The sequence below is a fragment of the Pelodiscus sinensis genome, chromosome 19 (assembly GCF_052426305.1).
Source record: "Pelodiscus sinensis isolate ZL-2025 chromosome 19, ASM5242630v1, whole genome shotgun sequence".
Classification (NCBI taxonomy): domain Eukaryota; kingdom Metazoa; phylum Chordata; order Testudines; family Trionychidae; genus Pelodiscus; species Pelodiscus sinensis.
Window position 1 is genome coordinate 15,789,305 of NC_143070.1, and position 22,342 is coordinate 15,811,646.

Genomic DNA, 22,342 nt, shown 5'->3' on the forward strand with positions numbered 1-22,342 from the left:
CTCCAGGAAGTGATTATACATCCTGTTTGTGTTGCATCCCCTACCCTCCCCACATGCTTTTTGGAAATTGGCCTGTGAGGGTATGTCTACACTACAGCACTATTTCGAATTAACTTAATTCAAAATAGTTCATTCGAATTAAGCTAATTCGAAATAACGCAGCTAGATCCAAAAACTAATTCAAAATAGCGTTTTGCTATTTCGAACTAGCACGTCCACACTGATTGGATGCTGGGTCGCATTTAAGGGCGGCTCAAACTGGTTCCAGCAGGGCATCAGGTCAGTAGTTGCTTTGTGTGGCTACTGTCTGAGGCTATCAGAGGCTTGTGCTTAAAGGAACCCTCCTGGACAGCCAGTTCTCAGCTTTTTCGCTTTCTTGCCTACCTCGCTGAGGGACAGCAAAGCTTTTTTCCCCTCCACCTGCTTCGGTCACTCTCCTTTTGGACACCACTGCAGTCGGCACCATAGAGCCAGAGCTGCCCCTGGGCACTCTGAAGCTCATGCTGAATGTCTTGCTGCAAGCCTGGCAGCAATTCCTGGAGGCTGCCTGGCACCTTCTGCTGCAGGCCAGCCCCCTGCCTCTCCCCCTGGTCCCCTTGGGGACCTTGGAGGAGCAGTGCCCAGATGCCAGTGTGCCCCACCGCATCTGGTGTCTGGACACCAGCAGCGACTGATGGGACCACATCGTCCTGGAGCGCTGGGGAGACTGACAGTGGACCCAGAACTTCAGGATGAAGAGGGACACCTTCCTGGAGCTCTGCGAGTGGCTCGCCCCTGCTCTGCAGCAACGGGACACATGCCTGAGGCCTGCCATTCCCCTCCATAAGTGGGTGGCCATCGCCCTCTGGAAGCTCTCCACGCCGGATAGCTACCGATCTGTCGGGAACCAGTTCGGCGTGGGGAGATCCACCGTCGGAGTGGTGCTCATGCAGGGGGGGGGGGGCGGGTGATCGACGGGACGCACATCCCCATCCATGCTCCGGAACACCAGGCCTCCCAGTATGTGAACCGCAAGGGGTACTTCTCCGTGATCCTGCAGGCTGTGTCTGAACACTGGGGCCAGTTCACGGACATTATTGTGGGCTGGTCCGGCAAGGCACACGATGTACGGCTGTACCGCAACTCCTCCGTGTGCTGGAGGCTACATGCTGGGACTTTCTTCCCCAACCACCACATCAGGGTCAGGGATGTGGACATGCCAGTGTGCCTGGTGGGGGATGCGGCCTACCCCCTACAGCCCTGGCTGATGAAGCCATACACGGGGAACCTCAGCCCCTCCCGCCAGGTCTTCAATGCCAGACTCACCAGGGCCCGCATCGTGGTGGAGGGGGGCCTTCGTCTGACTGAAAGCCAGATTTAGATGCCTCCTCACCCGCCTCAACCTCTCCCAGACAAAATTCCTCACGTGGTGGCAGCATGTTGTGTGCTCCACAATTTTTGCAAGAGGAAGTAGGAGGCTTTCCTGCCAGCCTGCATGGCAGAGGCTGACTGCCGGGCTGGCCAGTACGCACAACCCCGCATGGCTGCATGGAGGCCCTTCGGGGAGCTGGCTGCATCCGAGAAGCCGTGTGGGAGAGCTTCCAGGTGGACGAGGACTGAAGTCCCCCTGGCATGTAATGGCCTTTGCCTTACATTCCACCCCTACCTCCTTCCCCTTTCCCCTCCCTAACCCCCCTTCCTGATCTACAATAAAAACACCTGTGTTGCCAAAAAAAGTCTTTATTTTACATAACTGGGGTTGGGGGAGGGTAGGAATGAGGGTGGGAGAGGGGAGGAGGGAAACCTGGGAGGAAGGAACTGGAAGGGGGAGGCAAGGGGAGGAAGGGGAAGAGGAAGCTCAGGGTTGGGTGTCTTGCCGGCCCTCCCATCTCGCAGCACTACTGGTGTGGGAGCCTCGGGGGGAGTGGGTGTAGAGGGTGGGGCAGGAGGGACAGGGGGTGCGGAAGAAGCAGGAGGGGGAGCAGGGGCAGGAGGAGGAGCGATAGGTGGGGCGGCCGCAGGTGCTGGAGCAACAGGAGGCAGCAATCGGCCCGCCAGGGCCTGCAGGTGCTTGCAGAGGGCACGGACCTGCTCCTGCAGCTCCCTCAGGCTCTCCCACCGCTGCTGCAGGTCCTCTTGCACCCACTGCTCCTGGCTGTGGACCTGCCGTCCCTGCAACCACAGCTGCTGCCTTTGGAACTCCTCCAGGTTGCGGGTGTGCCTGCTGGCCCAGGTTCAGGTGGATGGTTGAGGCAGCATGGTGCATCCTGCACTGGCAGGTGCTGCGGCTGTGGTGAAACAAGAGTCATGGTCAGTTCTCCCTGGGGACACAGTGGGTGAAACCCAGCCCCCCTCTGCAAGGCAAGGACTGTAGGTCTCCACACCTGCTATCCCCAGGAATGTGAGCTGGCCCAGGACTGCACCCCAGCCCCTGCACTGCCTATAGTGTTGTATGTTGGGGGAGGGGAGATGTGCCCTGTCTCTGTGTAGAGGGGGCGTCTGGAGGGAGAGCAGTGTGCAGCGTCTCTCCCTGGAGTAAGGTTCCTGGGCTCCCCCTTCTCTCCGCCCCGCATAAGGGGACCGTGATGTCATTCACACGTGGAGGCCTCCCTGGCCTCGGATGAGGCTGCTGATGGGGTCTCTGGGATGGCTCAGGGTTCCTGGGTGCAGGGCAGGCTCCCTGCAGGCTCCTGGCTGCCATCGTCCTCCGCCTACTCTTCCCCTGTGTCAGGGGCAGGGCCCTCTGCCCCAGGGTCGATGACCACCTGCGAGGCACGGACCATCTGACCCCCCAGGATGCGGTTCAGGGCCTCAAAATGAGGGCATGCCTTTGGGTCAGCCCCTGGCTGGGAGGCCCTGGAGGCCCTGGGAGGCCTGTGCACCTGCTCTTGGGTCCACACGTGGCCTCTGGTGGCCAGGCTGGCAGCCATGCGGCTGTAGACGGCCTCATTCCTGAGCCTAGTGTGGAGATTGTGGGCATTAGAGGCATCTCCCCAAATCTCAATGAGGTCTACAATCTCCGCACTTGACCAGGAAGGCACCCGTCTTTTTCAGCCCCTAGCAGTCTCCTGGGAGCTGCCAGCCTGGTCCTGGGAAGAGGCGGAGGGCTGGGTGGCAGCGGGTGGCTGGCTCACAGTGTGCCAGGTGCAGGGTCTGCTGGCTGGGTGCTTGCAGGCTTGCAACTGGCACAGGCATCATGGCCAGAGTCTGCCCCTTTAAGGGTTCCGGGCTGGGGGGAGCAGACGAGTTTCCCTGGTTGTGCCCAGAGTGGCCACCAGGGCAACCTGGGAAGGGCTGGAGGACAGCTAATTCAAAATTCGTGTCTACACAGCACTTATTTCAAATTAGCTATTTCGAATTAGGTGTTATTCCTCGTAGAATGAGGTTTGCCTAATTCAAAATAAGCGCTCCGCTATTTCGAATTAATTTCAAAATAACGGTTTGTATGTGTAGACAGCTATTACAGTTAATTCGAAATAAGGGCTCTTATTTCGAATTAACTCTTTAGTGTAGACATACCCTGAATACGCAGCACTCAAAGATGCTTTCAGTAAAATACCTTATGTCATCTATCTATATAGATGTTACAATCTGCTGGGTCTGTAGATCTTATTTTGGTGCATGTCTCAGTCTTGTATGTGATGTTAGAAATACGAAGTGTGAATATGTTTATAATTTTAAATGGATCCGTGAGGGTCATTACTAGGGTCCCAAAATTCGAATGGCTTGGTGATCAACTCAATGACTTGTTTTTTCTGTAAGTCAAAAGGAGGTTTGTCTAGACCAGGGGTGGCCAGCCCATTCCAAACTAAGAGCCACAATAACAGTGGAGACAGCGTGAAGAGCTGGGGACAAAGTTGTTGAGCAAAACCACCACAGAGCCACTTATTTGTTGTTTGTTTTAATCTATCTTTACTGGATATATTGACTTATTGAGTACACAAAATATAGCAACAGAAATTACAGTTACAGTGTTATGATGCTGCAGCCAGATGGGGGCTTGGCCCCAACTGGAGGCTTATTGTCCAGGGTTCATTTTTAAATAAAATATGATGTCAAACACACAATGTTTTATCATTGTCTTTATTTATGAAATGGGCAGGAACCAGCTTTGAGTCCCTCTCCCTCCCAAGACACCAAAACACAAGGCCCCCTCCCCTTCCCCAGGCACCAAAGCACAAGGCCCCTTCTCCCCTGCCAGCAACCAAAATTCAAACCACCCCCCTTGCCAACAACCAGCCCGCCTTAACTAAGGCGAGCGAACCAGGAGCCCTCACCGCCGCTTCTGCCTCCACTGCCGCTGCTTCTGCCCACTGCCACTTCTCTGCCGCCGCTCCTCCACCTCTGCCTGCCACTGCTTCAGCCTGCTGCCGCTACTGCTTCTCCACCACCACTCTGCTGCTTCTGCCGCTTTGCTGCTTCTTGAGCCCTCACCACTGGCAAAGACTGCTGCCACCACCACACATACAGGACATGACACAAGGCGCTGGGGGCCGAGAGCACAACAGTGCAGGCCATGAGCATGCATAGAAATGTGGCTCACAGTGGGCTCGGCTGTATAGTGGCTGCGGTTCCACTTCCAGGTACTAACCTGGTTCCTCAGGAGCTGCAATTTTTTCACTTGAGAGCTGCATGCGGCTCACGAGCCTCAGGTTGGCCACCTAGGTTTAGACTCTGAAGTCATGCCCCTGGTATGAAGGGAAGGATACAAAGCAAAAGATTCGCACTCTGAGGGAGAGTTCATTTAAGCAATGGGAAGAGGATGGGCTGAAGACCCAAGTCAGAATGGAAAAAAACAGATCTGCCTTGAAGTTTATACCTGAAGATTACAATTTGCATGTAACAAGTTTCTTAGTGGATTAGAGAACTAGCTATGAATTTTCTATTAATTTAGGAACATACTTTGATCTGTTTCCTTTGCAGCCTTTCAAATCATGCTGTTTGTAGTTAATACAAACAGTTTGTTTACTCTTGGGCCAGGCTGGCAGGCAGAACCTCAGTCCTGGCTGCCCTTGTCCCACCCATGAACAATTAACAATTATCCAATTAAATGGTATAATTTTAATAGTGCAACCATTTATCTATTTAAAGGATATTTACATCCCTGCCAAAGGCAGCCCTGTGTGAGGTGGAGTGGGGCAGCCTCCAGTTTTCAGTTGGGAAGCCGAGTTGTAAAGGGACCCGGGCTGGCTGCTCTGCTGAGCGCTGCTGACCAGGCCGATAAATGTCCTATTGGGGACACAGGAGGATGCTTGGGGTGTGGGCTCTGGGTGACACACCCCTCTCATAAACAGTAACGTGTCCCTGTGAGTTCAGGAGGGAGGGGTGGCCAGGGAGACTCTGCACCATCCCTATCATCTCCCAGGGTACGTCTACACTACAGCGCTAATTCGAACTAACTTAGTTCGAATTAGTTAATTCGAACTAAGCTAATTCGAACTAACACATCTAGAACTAAAAACTAGTTCGAATTAGCGTTTTCCTAATTCGAACTAGCAAGTCCACATTAAGTGGATCCTGAACCGGGCTTAAGGATGGCCGGAAGCAGTGCCGGCAGGGCATCAGAGGAGGACTTAGAGCGTGGAGATGCTGTCTCAGGCTAGCCGAGGGCTGCACTTAAAGGGTCCCGACCCCCACCCCGGACAGACAGTTCTCAGGGGTGCCCCGCTTGCAAAGCAGTCCTGGCTTGGAGTGCCCGGAGTGCCCACACTGGGCACATCACACCACTCGGCCATCAGCCCGGCTGCACTTGCCGCAGGCTGCCATCTGGGGAGAGGAGGCAATTGGGGGGCTGCAGGAGAGCTTCCACCCTCAGAAGCCCGCAGAGCCAGCCCAGTCCTCCCCATCGGGGGCTCGTGCCCCATTCCTCCCTCACCTCCTTCCACTTACCCTTCCCTAGCCCCTTTTCTTGATGTACAAAATAAAGGACAATTGTGTTCAAAAATGGAATCTGTCTTTATTGAACAAAACTGGGGGAGACTGGGAAAAGGAGGTGGGAGAGGGGAAGAGAGAGGCTGGGAGAGGGGAGGGCAACTAAAATGATCAGGGGTTGGGAACAGGTCCCATATGAAGAGAGGCTAAAGAAACTGGGACTTTTCAGCTTAGAAAAGAGGAGATGGAGGGGGGACAGGATAGAGGTCTCTAAAAGCAGGAGTTGGGTGGAGAGGGTGCATACAGAAAAGTTCTTCATTAGTTCCCATAAAGAAGGACTAGAGGACACCAAAGGAAATGAATGGGTAGCAGGCTTCAAACTAGTAACTGAAAGTTGTTCTTCACAAAGCAAAGAGTCAACCTGTGGAACTCCTTGCTGCAGGAGGCTGTGAAGGCTACAACTAGAACAGAGTTTAAAGGGAAGTCAGGTCAAGTCATGGAGTCTGGGTCCATGGAGTGGTATTAGCCAGGAGGTAGGAGTGGTGTCCCTGCCCAAAGTTTGGGGAAGGCTGGAGAGGGATGGCACGAGACAAATGGGTTGGTCACTGTCTTCAGTCCATCCCCTCCAGGGTCCCTAGGGTGGGCCACTGTCGGCAGACAGCTACTGGGCTAGATGGACCTTTGGTCTGACCCAGGACGGCCATTGTAAGCTCAGGGCTCAGGGTCGGGAGTCTCAGTGGACCCCCTTGATTTTCATGCACACCTGTTCCTGGGTGGCCAGGCTGGCAGCTCTCCTTCCCTAGCTGGGCACTTTCCTGTGCCTAGTGTGGAGATCGTGGACAAGGTCCACCATGTCCGCACTAGCCCAGGCGGGTGCCCGCCTCTTGCAGTCCCGGGCAAGCTCCCAGGAGCTGCCAGCCTGGTCCTGGGAAGAGGGGGAGGGCGGGGGGGCATCGGGTGGGTGGCTCAAGCAGTGCCAGGTGCAGGGTCTGGCAGGCTTGCACCTGGCATGGGCACCGTAGCCAGCCCGTGCCCCTTTAAGGGGTCCGGGGATGGGAGGGGGGCAGACGAGTTTCCCTGGTGTTGGCCAGAGTGGCCACCAGGGAAACCTGGGGAGGGCTAGCCTCCCACTAGTTTGAATTAAGGGGCTACACACCCCTTAATTCGAACTAGCTAGCTCGAACTAGGCTTAATCCTCATGGAATGAGGTTTACTTAGTTGGAACTAAGCGCTCCGTTAGTTCGAATTAAATTCGAACTAACAGAGCGCTAGTGTAGCACCTATGAAAGTTAGTTTGAACTAACGTCCGTTAGTTCGAACTAACTTTGTAGTGTAGACATACCCCCATTGGCTGTGGTTCTGGCTTTCATTTTTTGCTCACACATTTTGGAGGGAGCAGGACACAGACAGTGTTTTCTGGCTCAGTCAGCAAAAAATGAAACCCAGGGAGGTATATTGGGTGGGGGATTATGCCCAGAAGGGGCTGCTGTCCCTTAGATAAGCTTTGTCCCACATTTCCCCTGCTCGTCCTTGCTGTAACAGCTGGTTACATGGGCTTCTCCTTCAGAGTGGCTGCAGTCTGAGAGGTGGGGTAGGCTGTGCAGCATCTACAGCTGCGCCTACGCTCGATGAGTCATTTTTTCTGGAACTCGGGCTGTGCAGAGACTTTGCAACAAAACAGCTCAAGGCCCTATAACACAAAACAGCCCTGTGGCAGCCTGAGCAGGAAGTTGCCTTGCAATGAAATGTCCATGACTCCCAACCCAAAAAAGGTTCATCACCAGATTAGTCTGAATTTTGTTTTGAAGTAAAGTTAAAAGAATTTTTAAAAAGCAACTTTAATTTATGGTACTAGAAAGCTTCTCTTGTTAAACACCACATTATTTTGACCCTGTAGATTTGAGAGGCTGTCCTTGTAAACCAGAAAGTGAGATTTAATTCAAAATATTATTGTTCATCCTTTGGGATGTTTCATGTTGGCTTCTTGAAGTGAGTTCTTTGGCTTATAAGAAACTTTGCTGTGTCTAAACTAGGGAATCTTGAATGGCTGCTCTTAAGTAAGTTAAGCACTGTCTTCAGTGTTCTAGAGCTTAGTTAAATCACATATCTCTGCCCATTTCTGACCCATGTTGCTTTATCCTGGATGTCACCAACCCTGAAACCAAATCCCTTTGCTCCTCTCAGAACCGCTTTAGTTATCTGTGATACACTAAAACTGAATTAATTACTCATCTGGGGAAGTAAGGCACAGTATATATTAAATTTGGGAGTTGGGCTAGTTTCTGTCCGAGAGGCTTTTAAGTAAAGTTGTCATGGGATAACAGGGAAGGTCCTCTGGTGGATTCATAACTGGTTAAAAGACAGACAACAAAGGGTAGGAATAAATGGTCAGTTTTCAGAATGGGGATGGGTAACTAGGGTTATCCTGTACTGCGGCCAATCCTATTGGACATATTCATAAATGCTCTGGAGAAAGGGGTAAACAGTGCGGTGGCAAAAATTGCAGATGATACCAGACTGCTCAAGATAGTTAAGTCCAAAGCAAACTATGAAGAGCTTCAAAAGAGGCTCGCAAAGCTAGGGGAGTGGGCAACAAAATGGCAGATGAATTTTAATGTTGATAAATGAAAGTGGAACAACCTCAGGAGAGACAGAAGGGGCCCCCAGATCTAACTAGCCCTGGCTCAGTGGTCACAGCTCTCCTGAGAAGTGGGGAACCCCTGTTCAAAGCCCTGCTGCTCATTAGGTGGAGGGAGGCTTGGGGCTGGGTATCCAACATCCTGAGTGAGTATCCTAGCCACTGGAATAACAGACACGTGGGAGGTAGCAGGGCAGAGGCTCATACACGGCCGGCTCTAGGCACCAGCAAATCAGGCAGGTGCTTGGGGTGGCACTTTGCCAGGGGCGGCATTTCAGGTAAGCAGCTGGCACTGCCCCCTGCAACGCCTAGCCCCGCCCTGCCGATTTTAAAGGGCCCCGGCCCAGGAAATGCCATGGCTGCGCAGCCAGCTGGCACCAATGCACCCCCAGAGCCTGCTGGATGCCTCTGTCTCCTCTCCTGCTCTTCCCTGGAGGTCGCTAAGCAGCCGGAGCCACCCCCAGCAACGCCTAGCCCCACCCCACCCATTTGAAGGGTTGCAGCCTGCGAAACACCACAGCTGCACAGCCAGCTGGCACCAATGCATATCTGGAGCCTGCTGGCCACCCCTGTCTCCTCTCCTGCTCCTCCCTGACGGTCGCTAAGTATCCGGTGCCATCCACAGCAATGCCCAGCCCCGCCCCGCCGATTTTAAAGGGCCACGAGAGACGCCGCGTCTGTGCAGCCAGCACTGGCACCATGTGTTCTTGGCCCCGAGCCTGCTGACCAGCCCTGTCTCCTGAGTCTTGCTCCTCCCCGACGGCCGCTACCTCCTCCAAGAGCCTCTCCACTCCAAGCGGAGGCTCTGCTTCGTCAGACCCGCAGTCTGGACCTGGCCATCAGCCACCCCTCCACCTACATTGTGCGGAAATCTCAGGTAGAACGCCCCCTTCTCGCCTAGGGTTGCCAGGTGTCCAGTATTTTCACCTCCTGTCTGGTAAAAAAAATTCAGAGAATACTGGACACCTGAGATGTTGGGTATTTTCTGATTTTTTTCCCCGGCCAGGAGGTGAAAATGCCGGGCACCTGCCAACCCTAAAAACACTCAGTGCCTGGCCTTCCCCCAACATCCTCAGCCCCCCGACCTCAGACCCTGGTTCTGCTAGGCTGCCGGCACAAAATGGCTGCCAGCCAAAAGTCCAAGGGGAAGCAATGGTTAGTGCTCAACCGCTCCCCTGTTCCTTTTTTTCCATTTTAATTTCTTTTTTGGCTTAAGTCTTGGTGTCTTTTTTTTGCCCCCCCCCCCCATTTTTTTTCCCCTTCAACAGAATTTTTTCTTGGTGGTTTTTTTTTGGGGGGGGGGAGAGGGTGGGAGCAGCCAAAATTTTTTTTGCTTGGGGCAGCAAAAAACCTAGAGCCAGACCCAGGCTCATAAGCAGGACTCGAACGTCTGGAGAAATTGGACAGGGCGAATGACAGCACCGAATGAGTGCAGGTCCCACAGGGTGAGGTGACAGCTGAGCTGGGGTGTGTGGATCACAGTTGTGCCTACATCTGTACTTCAGACATCTGAGTCCATTTGCAGACCCCTTTATCCCTCCAGAAACACCCTGGACGTCCCCTTCAGCAGACTCTAGGGACGGTTTTGTTTAGTGACATTCTGTTATTTCCTTTGTAGTGAGGTCCTTGTGGCATATGGACGAGCCCTGGCCCATCAGATAAGTACCCTTTGCGGTCCCTCTCCTCTAAGTCACATGAACTGACACACTCTGGTCATTGTCCTGGCTCTGTGGCCTGTTGATTCTTTGGAGCGTCTCTCTGCTCTCTCGCCCCCTCAGGTTCAGTTCGGAGACCAGCTCAGGCCAGCAAATGATGTTCAGCTCGGGTGACCACTGGTGGGTCCCATCCCTGAACCTGTCGGAGTCAGATGAGTTCCTTTCCCAGTAGCCTCTGGGCTCATGGGTACCGCAGTGGGAGCGGCTTCTCTGGGATGGCTATAATCAGCCGACATTGTTACTCCCCTGTTCTCAGATGCTCCCTGAGTTTGTAGGTTTCCCAGAGCTGGGAGGGAGCAAAATGTGAAGTGTTTTGGTTGGTCACAAGAGAGAGAGGAGCCCTGCACTCTGGCTCCAGGTAGAAGATGTCAGAAGGCATTGTCGAGGATTATCCGGCCCTCTCACTACTACCCCATGCTACTCATCCACGTGGGCACAAATGATACTGCCAGGTGTGACACTGAGCGGATCAAGTGTGACTACAGGGCCTTGGGAGTACGGGTGAGGGAGTTTGGAGCGCAGGTGGTATTCTCTTCTATCCTTCCTGTCAAAGGTAGGGGCCCGGGCAGAGAGAGGTGCATCCTGGAGGTGAATGCCTGGCTGCGACGATGGTGTCACCAGGAGGGATTCAGCTTCCTTGATCACGGGGTGCTCTTCCAGGAAGGACTGCTTGGCGGAGATGGAGTTCACCTTTCCAGGAGCGGGAAGGCCTTGTTTGGACACAGACTGGCTAACCTTGTGAGGAGGGCTTTAAACTAGGTTCGACGGGGGCAGGTGAGCAAAGCCCACAGGTAAGTGCTGAATGTGCAGGACTAGGAGATGGGTTGGAAATGGGGGGGACTACGGCCTATAATGGCAAGGAGAAAGGAGGGTCAGGGCACAACAGGGAGGCAAGATCAAATCAGTATCTTAGATGCCTATATACAAATGCAAGAAGTATGGGTAATAAGCAGGAAGAACTGGAATTGCTAACCAATAAATACAACTATGATATCATTGGTATTACAGAAACCTGGTGGGATGGGACGCACGATTGGAATGTTGGTATGGAAGGGTACGGCTTGCTCAGGAAGGACAGACAGGGAAAAAAGGGAGGAGGGGTTGCCTTGTATATTAAAAATGTACACACTTGGACTGAAGTGGAGATGAACGTAGGAGATAGCTGTGTAGGGAGTCTCTGGGTTAAGCTAAAAGGGGTAAAAAACGAGGGTGATATCATGCTAGGAGTCTACTACAGGCCACCTAGCCAGGTGGAAGAGGTGGATGAGGCCTTTTTTAAACAATTAACAAAACTATCCAAAGCCCAAGATTTGGTGGTGATGGGGGACTTCAACTATCCAGACATATGTTGGGGAACTAACACAGCAAGGCACAGGCTATCCAATAAGTTTCTGGACTGCATTGGAGACAACTTTCTGTTTCAGAAGGTTGAAAAAGCTACCAGAGGAGAAGCTGTTCTGGATTTGGTTTTAACAAATAGGGAGGAACTAGTTGAGAACTTGAAAGTGGAAGACAGTATAGGGGACAGTGATCACGAAATAATAGAGTTCATGATCTTAAGGAAAGGTAGAAGGGAGACCAGCACAATTGAGGTAATGGATTTCAGGAAGGCAGATTTTGATAAGCTCAGAGAACTTGTAGGTAAGGTCCCATGGGAAGCAAGACTGAAGGGAAAAACAACTGAGAAGAGTTGGAAGTATTTCAAAGGGACGTTGTTAAGGGCCCAAAAGCAAACAATTCCGCTGTGTAGGAAAGATAGAAAATATGGCAAAAGACCAGCTTGGCTTAACAAGGAGATCTTGTACGATCTCAAAATAAAAAAGGAGTCATATAAAAAATGGAAACTAGGACAACTAACAAAGGATAAATATAGGCAAGCAACACGGGAATGCAGGGGCAAGATTAGAAAGGCAAAGGCACAAAATGAGATCAAACTAGCTACAGGCATAAAGGGAAACAAGAAGACCTTTTATAAATACATTAAAAGCAAGAGGAAGACCAAGGACAGGGTAGGCCCACTGCTTAGTGAGGAGGGAGAAGCAGTAACAGGAAACTTGGAAATGGCGGAGATGCTCAATGACTTCTTTGTTTCGGTCTTCACCGAGAAGTCTGGAGGTGTGCCTAACGTAGTGAATACAAGCAGAGAGAGGGTAAGTTTAGAAGATAGGATACACAAAGAACAAGTTAAAAATCACTTAGGAAAGTTAGATGTCAGCAAGTCACCAGGTCCTGATGAAATGCATCCCAGGATACTCAAGGAGCTGATAGAGTAGGTATCTGAGCCTTTAGCTATGATCTTTGAAAAATCATGGCAGACAGGGGAGATTCCAGAAGACTGGAAAAGGGCAAATATTGTGCCCATCTATAAAAAGGGGAATAAGAACAACCCAGGAAACTATAGACCGGTCAGTTTAACGTCTGTCCCAGGGAAGATAATGGAGCAGGTAATTAAGGAAATCCTATGCAAACACTTGGAAGGTAATAAAGTGATAGGGAATAGCCAGCATGGGTTTGTGAAGAACAAGTCATGCCAAACTAATCTGATAGCTTTCTTTGATAAGATAACGAGCCTTGTGGATAAGGGAGAAGCAGTGGATGTCATATACCTAGACTTTAGTAAGGCATTTGATACGGTCTCGTATGATATTCTTATTGATAAACTAGGCAAATATAACTTAGGGTATGTCTACACTACCCCGCTAGTTCGAACTAGCGGGGAAATGTATGAATACCGCACTTGCTAATGAAGCCCGGGATTTGAATTTCCCGGGCTTCATTAGCATAAGCGGGGAGCCGCCATTTTTAAATCCCCGCTGCTTCGAACCCCGTGCAGCGCGGCTACACGGGGCTCGAACTAGGTAGTTCGGACTAGGGTGCCTATTCCGAACTACCGGTACTCCTCATTTCACGACATACCCTTAGATAGGGCCACGATAAGGTGGGTGCATAATTGGCTGGATAACCGTAGTCAGAGAGTTGTTGTTAACGGTTCTAAATCCTGCTGGAAAGGGATAACAAGTGAAGTTCCTCAAGGGTCTGTTTTGGGACCTGTACTGTTCAATATCTTCATCAATGATGTAGATATTGGGATAGAGAGTACGCTTATTAAGTTTGCAGATGATACCAAACTGGGTGGGGTTGCAACTTCTTTGGAGGATAGGGACATAATTCAAAGTGACCTTAGCAAGTTAGAGAAATGGTCAGAGGTAAACAGGATGAGGTTTAATAAAGAGAAATGCAAAGTGCTCCACTTAGGAAGGAACAATCAGTTCCATACATACAAGATGGGAAGCGACTGTCTAGGAAGGAGCATGGCGGAAAGGGATCTAGGGGTCATAGTGGACCACAAGTTGAATATGAGTCAACAGTGTGATGCTGTTGCAAAAAAAGCAAATATGATTCTAGGTTGTATCAACAGGTGTGTTGTAAGCAAAACTCGTGAAGTCATTCTGCCGCTCTACTCTGCACTAGTTAGGCCTCAGCTGGAGTACTGTGTCCAGTTCTGGGCGCCACATTTCAAGAAAGATGTGGAGAAATTGGAAAGGGTCCAGAGAAGAGCGACAAGAATGATTAAGGTTTAGAGAACATGACCTATGAAGCCAGGCTTCATGAACTGGGCTTGTTTAGTTTGGAAAAAAGAAGATTAAGGGGGGACATGATAGCAGTTTTCAACTATCTAAAAGGGTGTCACAAGGAAGAAGGAGAAAATTTGTTCCTCTTGGTTTCTAAGGACAGGACAAGGAGTAATGGGCTTAAAGTGCAGCAGGGGAGGTTTAGATTGGACATTAGGAAAAAATTCCTAACTGTCAGGGTGGTCAAATATTGGAATAAATTGCCAAGGGAGGTGGTGGAATCTCCCTCTCTGGAGATATTTAAGAACAGGTTAGATAGACATCTGTCAGGGATGGTGTAGACGGAGCTTGGTCCTGCCTTGAGGGCGGGGGGCTGGACTCGATGACCTCTCAAGGTCCCTTCCAGTCCTATTATTCTATGATTCTATGAGGAAGAAAGACCCTTTATAAATATTGGTAAGGTGGTACAGCTAGGGCCGTCTTCTTTAGTGTGCACAGAGAGGAAAGATGCACACCAGGCCAAATGAGGAACATTGTCATCAAAAAAACATTTTTGGCAACAAACCCTTCTGTGCATTCAAACTACAATGTGACAGATGTTGCAACTTATGCCCTTTTTTGGCAATAACAAACTTCCAGCCCCACAAGAGACTTTTGCCTCGTCTCCTCAGTATACTGTCGACAATCATGCAGTGTATTCTGCACAAGGTTTTTTATCAAGTTTATTGAACTCCAGCATGTACCCACAATGCCTGGTTTATCCACTCTGTCCATCATCTTGAGCTCCACTGCCCTTTAGCCACATAATGTTTACAAGTAAACAGATGCTCCCCTCCCACCTGAAAACCCCAAGAACTTTATATCCATTTCCTGTGTCTGTGGCACATTCTATGTGGTCCTCATCGCATCTTCTTAGGGAAGCATGGGTGGTGGCTCTTGATCCAAACTAAGGATGTTAAAGACTAGTCGACTATCCAATAAGCATTAGTCGACTATTGACTAGTTGATTCCCCCCTCCCTCCCAGACTCCAGTCTCCCTCCTGCACCCCACTCCTTTACCCCAAGCTCCCTTCTGTACCCAACCTCCATCCTAGACCCCACAGTTCCTCCATTAATACCATGGAAGAGTGCGGCCCTCGACTACTTTCCAAAATCTTGGAGTGGCCCCCTCCTGTCAAAAATTATTGCCCACCTCTGGTATAAGATCATTTGTATACAAGTGTTTCTATATTGGATATGCATGAATAGTCAGAAATAGTTTGAAGGAGGCAAAAATAGTGGTAGTTGATGATACCTGAAGATGTGAAAACAAAACTACTGGGCTTGAATAAAAGTGTCAGACACTAGGTAAAGATGAAAAGGAATCTGAGGCTACATCTAGACTGCGCGCTTTTTTCAAAAGATTTTTCGAAAGATTCTTTTGAAAAAAAGCATCTAGATTTCATTACGCTTTTTCAAAAGAGAGTGTCCAAACTGCCTGGATGCTCTTTCAAAAAAAAAAAAAAAAAAAAAAAAAAAGGCACCTGGAACCACTTCTGGCAGGGCATGGGGGCAGATTTATTTCCTGGTGCTGCTACCTGCCCTTTGCAGAGACGCATGCTTAAAGGGACCCCGCCCCCCCCTCCCAGGACAGCCGTTTCTCCACTGCTGCTTCTGGCTTGCCTACCTTCTAGAGGGACAGCAAAGCTGCTGCAGAGCTTGCTCTGGTTGCCCTGCTTTCTTGGACATCACAGCAGTTTGTTTCCTGGTTGTTGTTTTTTTTGCTTTTCATTGGGGTTTTTTGGCCATAGAGCCGGAGCTGCCCCAGACAGACAATGGCCCAACACAGCCATGCTGCAGCTTCTGCTGCATTTTCAAGGCACTGTCATGATGCTCCTGCCCCATCTGGACCCGGACCAGAGCTATGAAACCTTTGTCCAGACTGTAAGAGCAATGCCTTTGCCTCCAAACTTTTTTGGGGGACAGGCAGTTTTGGAGGCATGAGATGAGTTTAGACTGGTGGGACCGGCTCATCATGGAGCTGTGGGATGACCAGCAGTGGCTCCACAACTTTCGGATGCGGAAGGCCACATTCCAGGAGCTGTGTACCTGGCTAACTCCAGCACTCCAGAGACAGGACACCCACCTACGGCCCGCCATCCCCCTGCAGAAGCGGGTCACAATAGCTCTGTGGAAGTTGGCAACACTCGACAGTTACCTCTCGGTTGGACACCAGTTTCGCATGGGGAGGTTGACCATCAGGACTGTTTTAATGGAGGTAAGTCACTTTCAGGGGACAGTCCTTGCTGAGTGGGGGGGCTGAAAAAGGGGGACTGGAAAGCAAGGGCAAGGGGCAGTGGGGGATGGTACCCTGTCTAACTCCCTATTTTTTGTCTATTTATCTCATGCTGCAGGTGGTGAGGGCCATCAATACGGAGCTGCTGCACAGGCTCATCTGGGAGACCTGGACACCATCGTGGCCGGCTTTTCTGGGCTCGGCTTCCCTATCTGTGCAGGAGCGCTTGATGGGACACACATCCCAATCCACGCACCGCCCCATCAAGCAGCCCAATTCATTAACCACGAGGGCTACTTTTCAGTGGTGCTCCAGGCCCTGGTCGACCACCATGGACATTTTAAGGGTATTTGTGTCGGGTGGTTGGGGCAGGCACATGATGCCCTCATCTTCCGTAATTCTTACCTCTACCACAGGCTGCAAGCAGGAATATTTTTCCCACAGCAGGACCTTGTGTTTGGGGATGTGCAGATGCCACTGTGCAGTGTGGCCAACATGGCCTACCTCATGATGCCGTGGCTTATGAAGCCCTACACCAGCCACCTGGATGGGAGCAAGGAGCTATTTAACACACATCATAGCCAGGCTTGCATCCAGGTGGAATGCGTGTTCGGCCGCTTGAAAGGGAGGTTTCGTTGCCTACTTACATGGCTGGAGATGGGCAAATGCAACATCCCTGAGGTGGTGACCGCATGTTGCGTTCTCCATTATCTTGTGGAGAGAAAAGGGGAGGCCTTCCTGCTGGGGTGGGGGTCAGGTGCCGATGGGGAGGGGAGGCAATTTGAGCAGCCCCGGACAGCTGACATCTTCCAGGGGCACCAGTCTGATGTTCATATCCGGGAGGCTCTGAGGGAGAGATTCTCAGAAGGAGCCCATTGACTCTCCCCAGGGCCTCCCCCATGGGGGGTTTGGCCTGGCCCACCCTCACCTTTCCCTCTATAACCCTCACCCTAACCCTCTTTCCATAAAGAATACAGAAACACCAGGTTTTCTTTGTAAACATGAATTGGTTTTTTTATTAGAAACAAGATCTATAATGAGAATGTGCTAACTGTTGCAAAAAACCCCCAAACCTTTTCTCTTTTTACTGTTCAAATGTTTATACAAAAGCTAAATCTTTCAATCAAAAATGTTACATGACTGAAATGTTTTGTTACTTGACATTTTGTTACATGACAGAATGGTCCTGCCACCTTGCGTCCTGGCACCGCCATGGTCTTGGGGTCAGGTGGAGTGAGAGACAGTTGTGTGCTGGACAGGAGGAAGGGGCAGCAGCTGGGGGACAGGGGGCTGGGGGAGAAAGGGGGCCAAGGGGGAAAGGGGATGGGAAAGAGGGGTTTGGGGGGGCAGGGTCCTGACGTGCAGGAAGAGTGGTGCCCGTGACAGGGGCAGGCAAGGCTAAGACCTCCCGCATTGTGGCACAGATCGAAATGCAGTGCTGGACCAGCTCATCCAGCAGCCTGCTGCACCACTCAGCCTCTGCCTCCGTCCTCTGCTGAAGAGTCCTGTTGAGGTCCTTCAGGGACACTACATGTTCTTTCAGCAGGTCCAGGTAGATCCACCAGTGCCTGTGGGTGCTACGTGTCCGGGATGGTGGTGGGGCCGGTGTGGTGCTACCCTCTTCCGTGGGGAGTCCTGCTATGGAGGAAAAGAGGAGGAGACAATCACGTATGTGAGCACCTGCTGTTCCCAAGGGCATGCCCTCACTGTAATGGGCCCTCCTTCGGACTGGTGACTCAGAGGTTTTGCACGTGACACCGTGTTTGAGTTGGGTAGCAGCCTGAGCATCACAGTGCCAATGGAACCAGATTCCCCGCCCCTCCTCCCCCACGCACTGCCAACCCACCTGTGTGTGTTCTGGCAATGGCTCCTGGCACTGCGTGTTGCACACCCACATGTCGCACCCTGCCGTTGCATGTGGTTGTACATGCATGGTCAGCAGCATGCTGTCCAGGTTGAGTATTACACATGTCGCTGGCACATCTGCCAGTGTGCACCAGCCTCCCCCACCCTGTGCGTGGTGAAACCTCACAGCACTCACCTGATGTTCCCACCCCGATGTCCAAGGATGCCTGGGAGGCCTCTGGGGTCTGGAGGACCAGCTCCTGGAATAGGGTCACTGCTGGTTTTTCCTCCTTCACCTCCTGTTGCAGCTCTCCTGTCCCTCCTTCCTGCTCATGCTCCCTTAGGGGTTGGTCCACAATATGGTGGGGTAACCCAGACTCCACAAGATGCAGTGGAGTCTGGGCTTCCCCACCACCTAGAATCTGGTCCAGGTCTTCAAACTATGGGCAGCTCTGTGGGGCTGCCCCAGAGTGGGAGGTCTGGTTTTGGGCCATGGCATACCCCTGCCATAGTTCTTTGACCTTGGCCCTCACTTGGGCCAGGGTGCGGCAGTGATGCCCTTTCCTGGCCAGTCCCTGGGCCACTGAGCTCCAGGAGGGTTTTTATTTCAGCCCTGACCAGGCTGGTGAACACCTTTTGGAGCCCCTGGGTGGGTCCTCTTCAATGTCTCTAGAAGGGCCGGGGGAGGGGGGGTGGAGCTTGACTCTGGGACATGGGTGTCACCGCTGGCACGGGTGCTCTGGCTGGCTTCCTGACAGAAATACCTGTCTGGGTGCCTGTGCCTTTAAGAGGCTGCAGACAGGATCAAAATAGAGCTGCTAAGTGCATAGATGGACTGTCCACCAGGGCTTCTTCCTGGAGGCCCTTTCTTTCAAAAACTGGCTCCTCAGCGTCCACATACACCTATTTTCGACAGATCTCTGTTGAAAAAGGCGTTATTCCTCGTAAAATGAGGTTTACCACCATCGACAAAACCTCCTGTTCTTTTGATTTAATGACAACAGAATGCAGCAGCAGTCTAGACGCAGGAAACATTTTTTCAAAAAACCCTGCAGTCTAGACAGGGTGTAACGTAATCAAGGGCTCGTGAGGGTATGTTTACACTACAGCGCTATTTTGAATTCACTTATTTCAAAATAGTTAATTCGAATTAAGCTAATTCAAAATAATGCATCTAGATCCAAAAAATAATTCTAATTAACGTTTTGCTAATTCGAAATAGCAGGTCCACATTGAGTGGACCCTGAATCGAAGGTAAGGCTGGCCGGAAGCAGTACCGGCAGGGCATCAGGGTCGGACTTAGTGGCTGTGTCTACACTGGCATCCTTTTCCGGGAAAAAGATGCTAATGAGACACTTCACAATTGCAAATCCTTGGGGGATTTAAATATCTCCTGCGGGATTTGCATTTACATGACTGCCGCTTTTTTCCGGCTTGGGGATATGCCGGAGAAAAGTGCCAGTGTAGACGTGATTTTCCAGAAAATAAACCCTTTTCCGGGAGATCTCTTATTCCTACTTGAAAGGAATAAGAGATCTCCCGGAAAAGGGTTTATTTTCTGGAAAATCACGTCTACACTGGCGCCTTTCTCCGGCATATCCCCAAGCCAGAAAAAAGCGGCAGCCATGTAAATGCAAATCCCGCGGGAGATATTTAAATCCCCCACGGATTTGCAATTGTGAAGTGTCTCATTGGCATCCTGTTCCCGGAAAAGGATGCCAGTGTAGACACAGCCAGTGTGTGTGGCTGCTGCCTCAGGCTATCAGAGGGCTGTGCTTAAAGGGACCCGACCACCCATCCCGGACAGACAGTTCTCAGATTTCTCTGCTTGCTGGTCCACCTCGCTGACAGCAAAGCATTTGTGTCTCGGTGTGTTCTGCTTGCCCTCACTCAGGGCACCACGGCACTCTGCAACATGGAACCAGACCTGCCCCCAGGGACTCTGCTGCATCTCATGGACATGTTGCCAGCAGCCTGGCTGCACTGTCTGCAGGCTGCCATTCGGGAGCACCATAGAGGGGCTGTCAGGATCCACGGGGCCCTGCGGGAGAGCTTCCACCCTCAGGAACGCTAACAGTCTCCCTGGTCTGCCCCACTAGGGGCTTGTGCCCCATTCCTCACTCTCGTCCTTCCACTTACCCTTCCCTAGCCCCCCCTTCCACGTCAAATAAAAGACAAGTATTTTCAAAAATAACTACTCTCTTTATTTAACACAACTGGGGAGGGGGAATGAAACTCTGGGGAGACGGGGAAAAGGAGATGGGAGAGGGGAGGGGGGAACCTGGGAGGAGGGAGCTGGAAGGGGGAGGAAGGGGGAGGGGAAGCTCAGGGTTCAGGGTCTTGCAGGCTCTCCCGTCTCGCAGCACTGAGGGTGTGGGGCCACTGGGGGGGGGGAGTGGGTGTGGAGGGTGGGGCAGGAGGGATAGGGGGTGCGGAGGAAGTGGGAGGAGGAGCGAGAGCTGGGGCGGCCACAGGGGCTGGAGCAGGAGGAGGCAGGAATCAGTCGACCAGGGTCTGGAGGTGACCTCTGAGGGCACGGCTCTGCTCCTCCAGCACCTGCAAGCTCAGCTGCTGCAGCCGCAGGTCCTCCCGGACCCAGTGCTCCTGGTTGTGGAGTTGCTGTTCCAGTAGCCGCAGGTGCCACCGCTGGTAGTTCTCCAGGTTCCTGATGCACCTGCTGGCCTGGGTGTGGGTGGCAGTTGCAGGCAGGGTGGTACACCCTGCACTCCCCAGTGCTGTGGCTGTGGTGAAACAAGAGCAGTGGTCAGTTCTGCCTGGGGACACAGTGGGTGAAACCCAGCACCCCCCTGCAAGGAGAGGTCGGCGTGTGGGGAATGGGCCAGGGCCCCTGCATGACACCCAGCTGCTGCTCCATGGTGGGCAAGGCCCAGGCGCACGGTCCCTGGGCTCCCTCTCCACCCCCCCCCCCCCATATACATAAGGGAAGCATGATGGCACTCACATGTGGAACCTTCCCCAGCCTTGGATGACACAGCTGATGGGCTCTGTGGGATGCCTTGGCGATCCTGGGTGCTGAGTAGGCACCCTGCAGGCTCCTGCGGCTCCTAGCTGTCATCCTCCTCTTCCTCCGTTTCAGGGATGGGGCCATCTGCCCTGGAGTCGATCACCACCCGGGGGGCATGGACTGTGTGAGCCCCCAGGATGCAGTCCAGGGCCGCAAAGTGTGGGCAGGTGTCTGGGTCGGGCCCTGATTAGGAGGCCCTTGATCTTGCAGCGGACCTGCTCCTGGGTCCGCATGTGGCCTCTGGTGGCCAGGCTGGCAGCCATGAGGCTGTAGATGGCCTCATTCCTGTGGCTAGTGCAGAGATTGTGGGCATTGGAGGCCTCCCCCCAAACCTCGATGAGGTCCATGATCTCCGTACTTGACCAGGAAGGTGCCCACCTCTTGTGGCCCCGGGCAGGCTCCTGGGAGCCGCCGGCCTGGTCCTGGGAAGAGGCGGAGGGCTGGGTGGCGGTGGGTGGCTGGCTCATGCTGTGCCAGGTGCAGGGTCTGCTGGCTGGGTGCTGGCAGGCTTGCAACTGGCAAAGGCACTGTGGCCAGAATCTGCTCCTTTAAGGGCTCTGGGGCCGGGAGGGGGGCAGAAGAGTTTCCCTGGTTTGGCCCAGAGTGGCCACCAGGGCAACCTGGGAAGGGCTGGAGTCCAGCTAATTTGAAATAAGTGTCTACACAGCACGTATTTCGAATTAGCTATTTCGAATTAGGCATTATTCCTCGTAGAATGAGGTTTATCTAATTCAAAATAAGCACTTCACTATTTTGAATTAATTTCGAATTAGCGGTTTGTGTGTATAGACAGCCATTAGAGTTAATTCGAAATAAGGGTTCTTATTTTGAATTTACTCTGTAGTGTAGACATACCCTCAGAGTGGATCCCCATGCTGTTTTGAGAAACCTCCACTGGTCCATCCCTTCCCCTCCCTTCTTGTGGTTTGGAGCTACAAAAGAGATTGCAGTAATGAGGCACTTAACCATCATCAAATCTGTACCAACTGGTGATTTTCCACAACTTGTCTTGTTCACCCTTTTGTAATTAGCTCTTTGTGATCCAGTATAGGGTCCAGTAGTTTACAGCACTGCAAGTGTGAAAAGCCTTGGTTGGCAAAGTCAGTAGTGGTGCAGTACTGAGTGCCTGGCTAAGAATTCGAAATTCCTGCAATGTAGCTGAGGCCTCTGTGGGTTTTTGTTTGTTTGGATGTTTTTTGTTGTTGTTGTAAGCTATTAGTGTAGCTAGGCCCTTTTGTGTTGCACAGCGGTGGCACTGCAAGAGACGAGTAATGTCGCTGGGATGAAAGCCAGGGAGGTGGTGATCTCAGCTTGCACAATAAAATAAAAAATGTAACCCTTCTGCCAGGTAGGCCTGGCAGCAACCAGGGCTGGGTTCAATATCTTGGGGTCCATCTCACACAGAACTGGCTTGATCCCCAC

At 51.9% G+C, this 22,342-nt stretch overlaps 1 protein-coding gene across 1 annotated transcript in view; it reads right to left on the minus strand.

The window, feature by feature from the left end:
• The window catches only part of LOC149522210 (C-type lectin domain family 2 member D-like), a 241,450-nt gene that overhangs the window by 63,200 nt on the left and 155,908 nt on the right, over positions 1–22,342 (minus strand). The window lies entirely within an intron of this gene.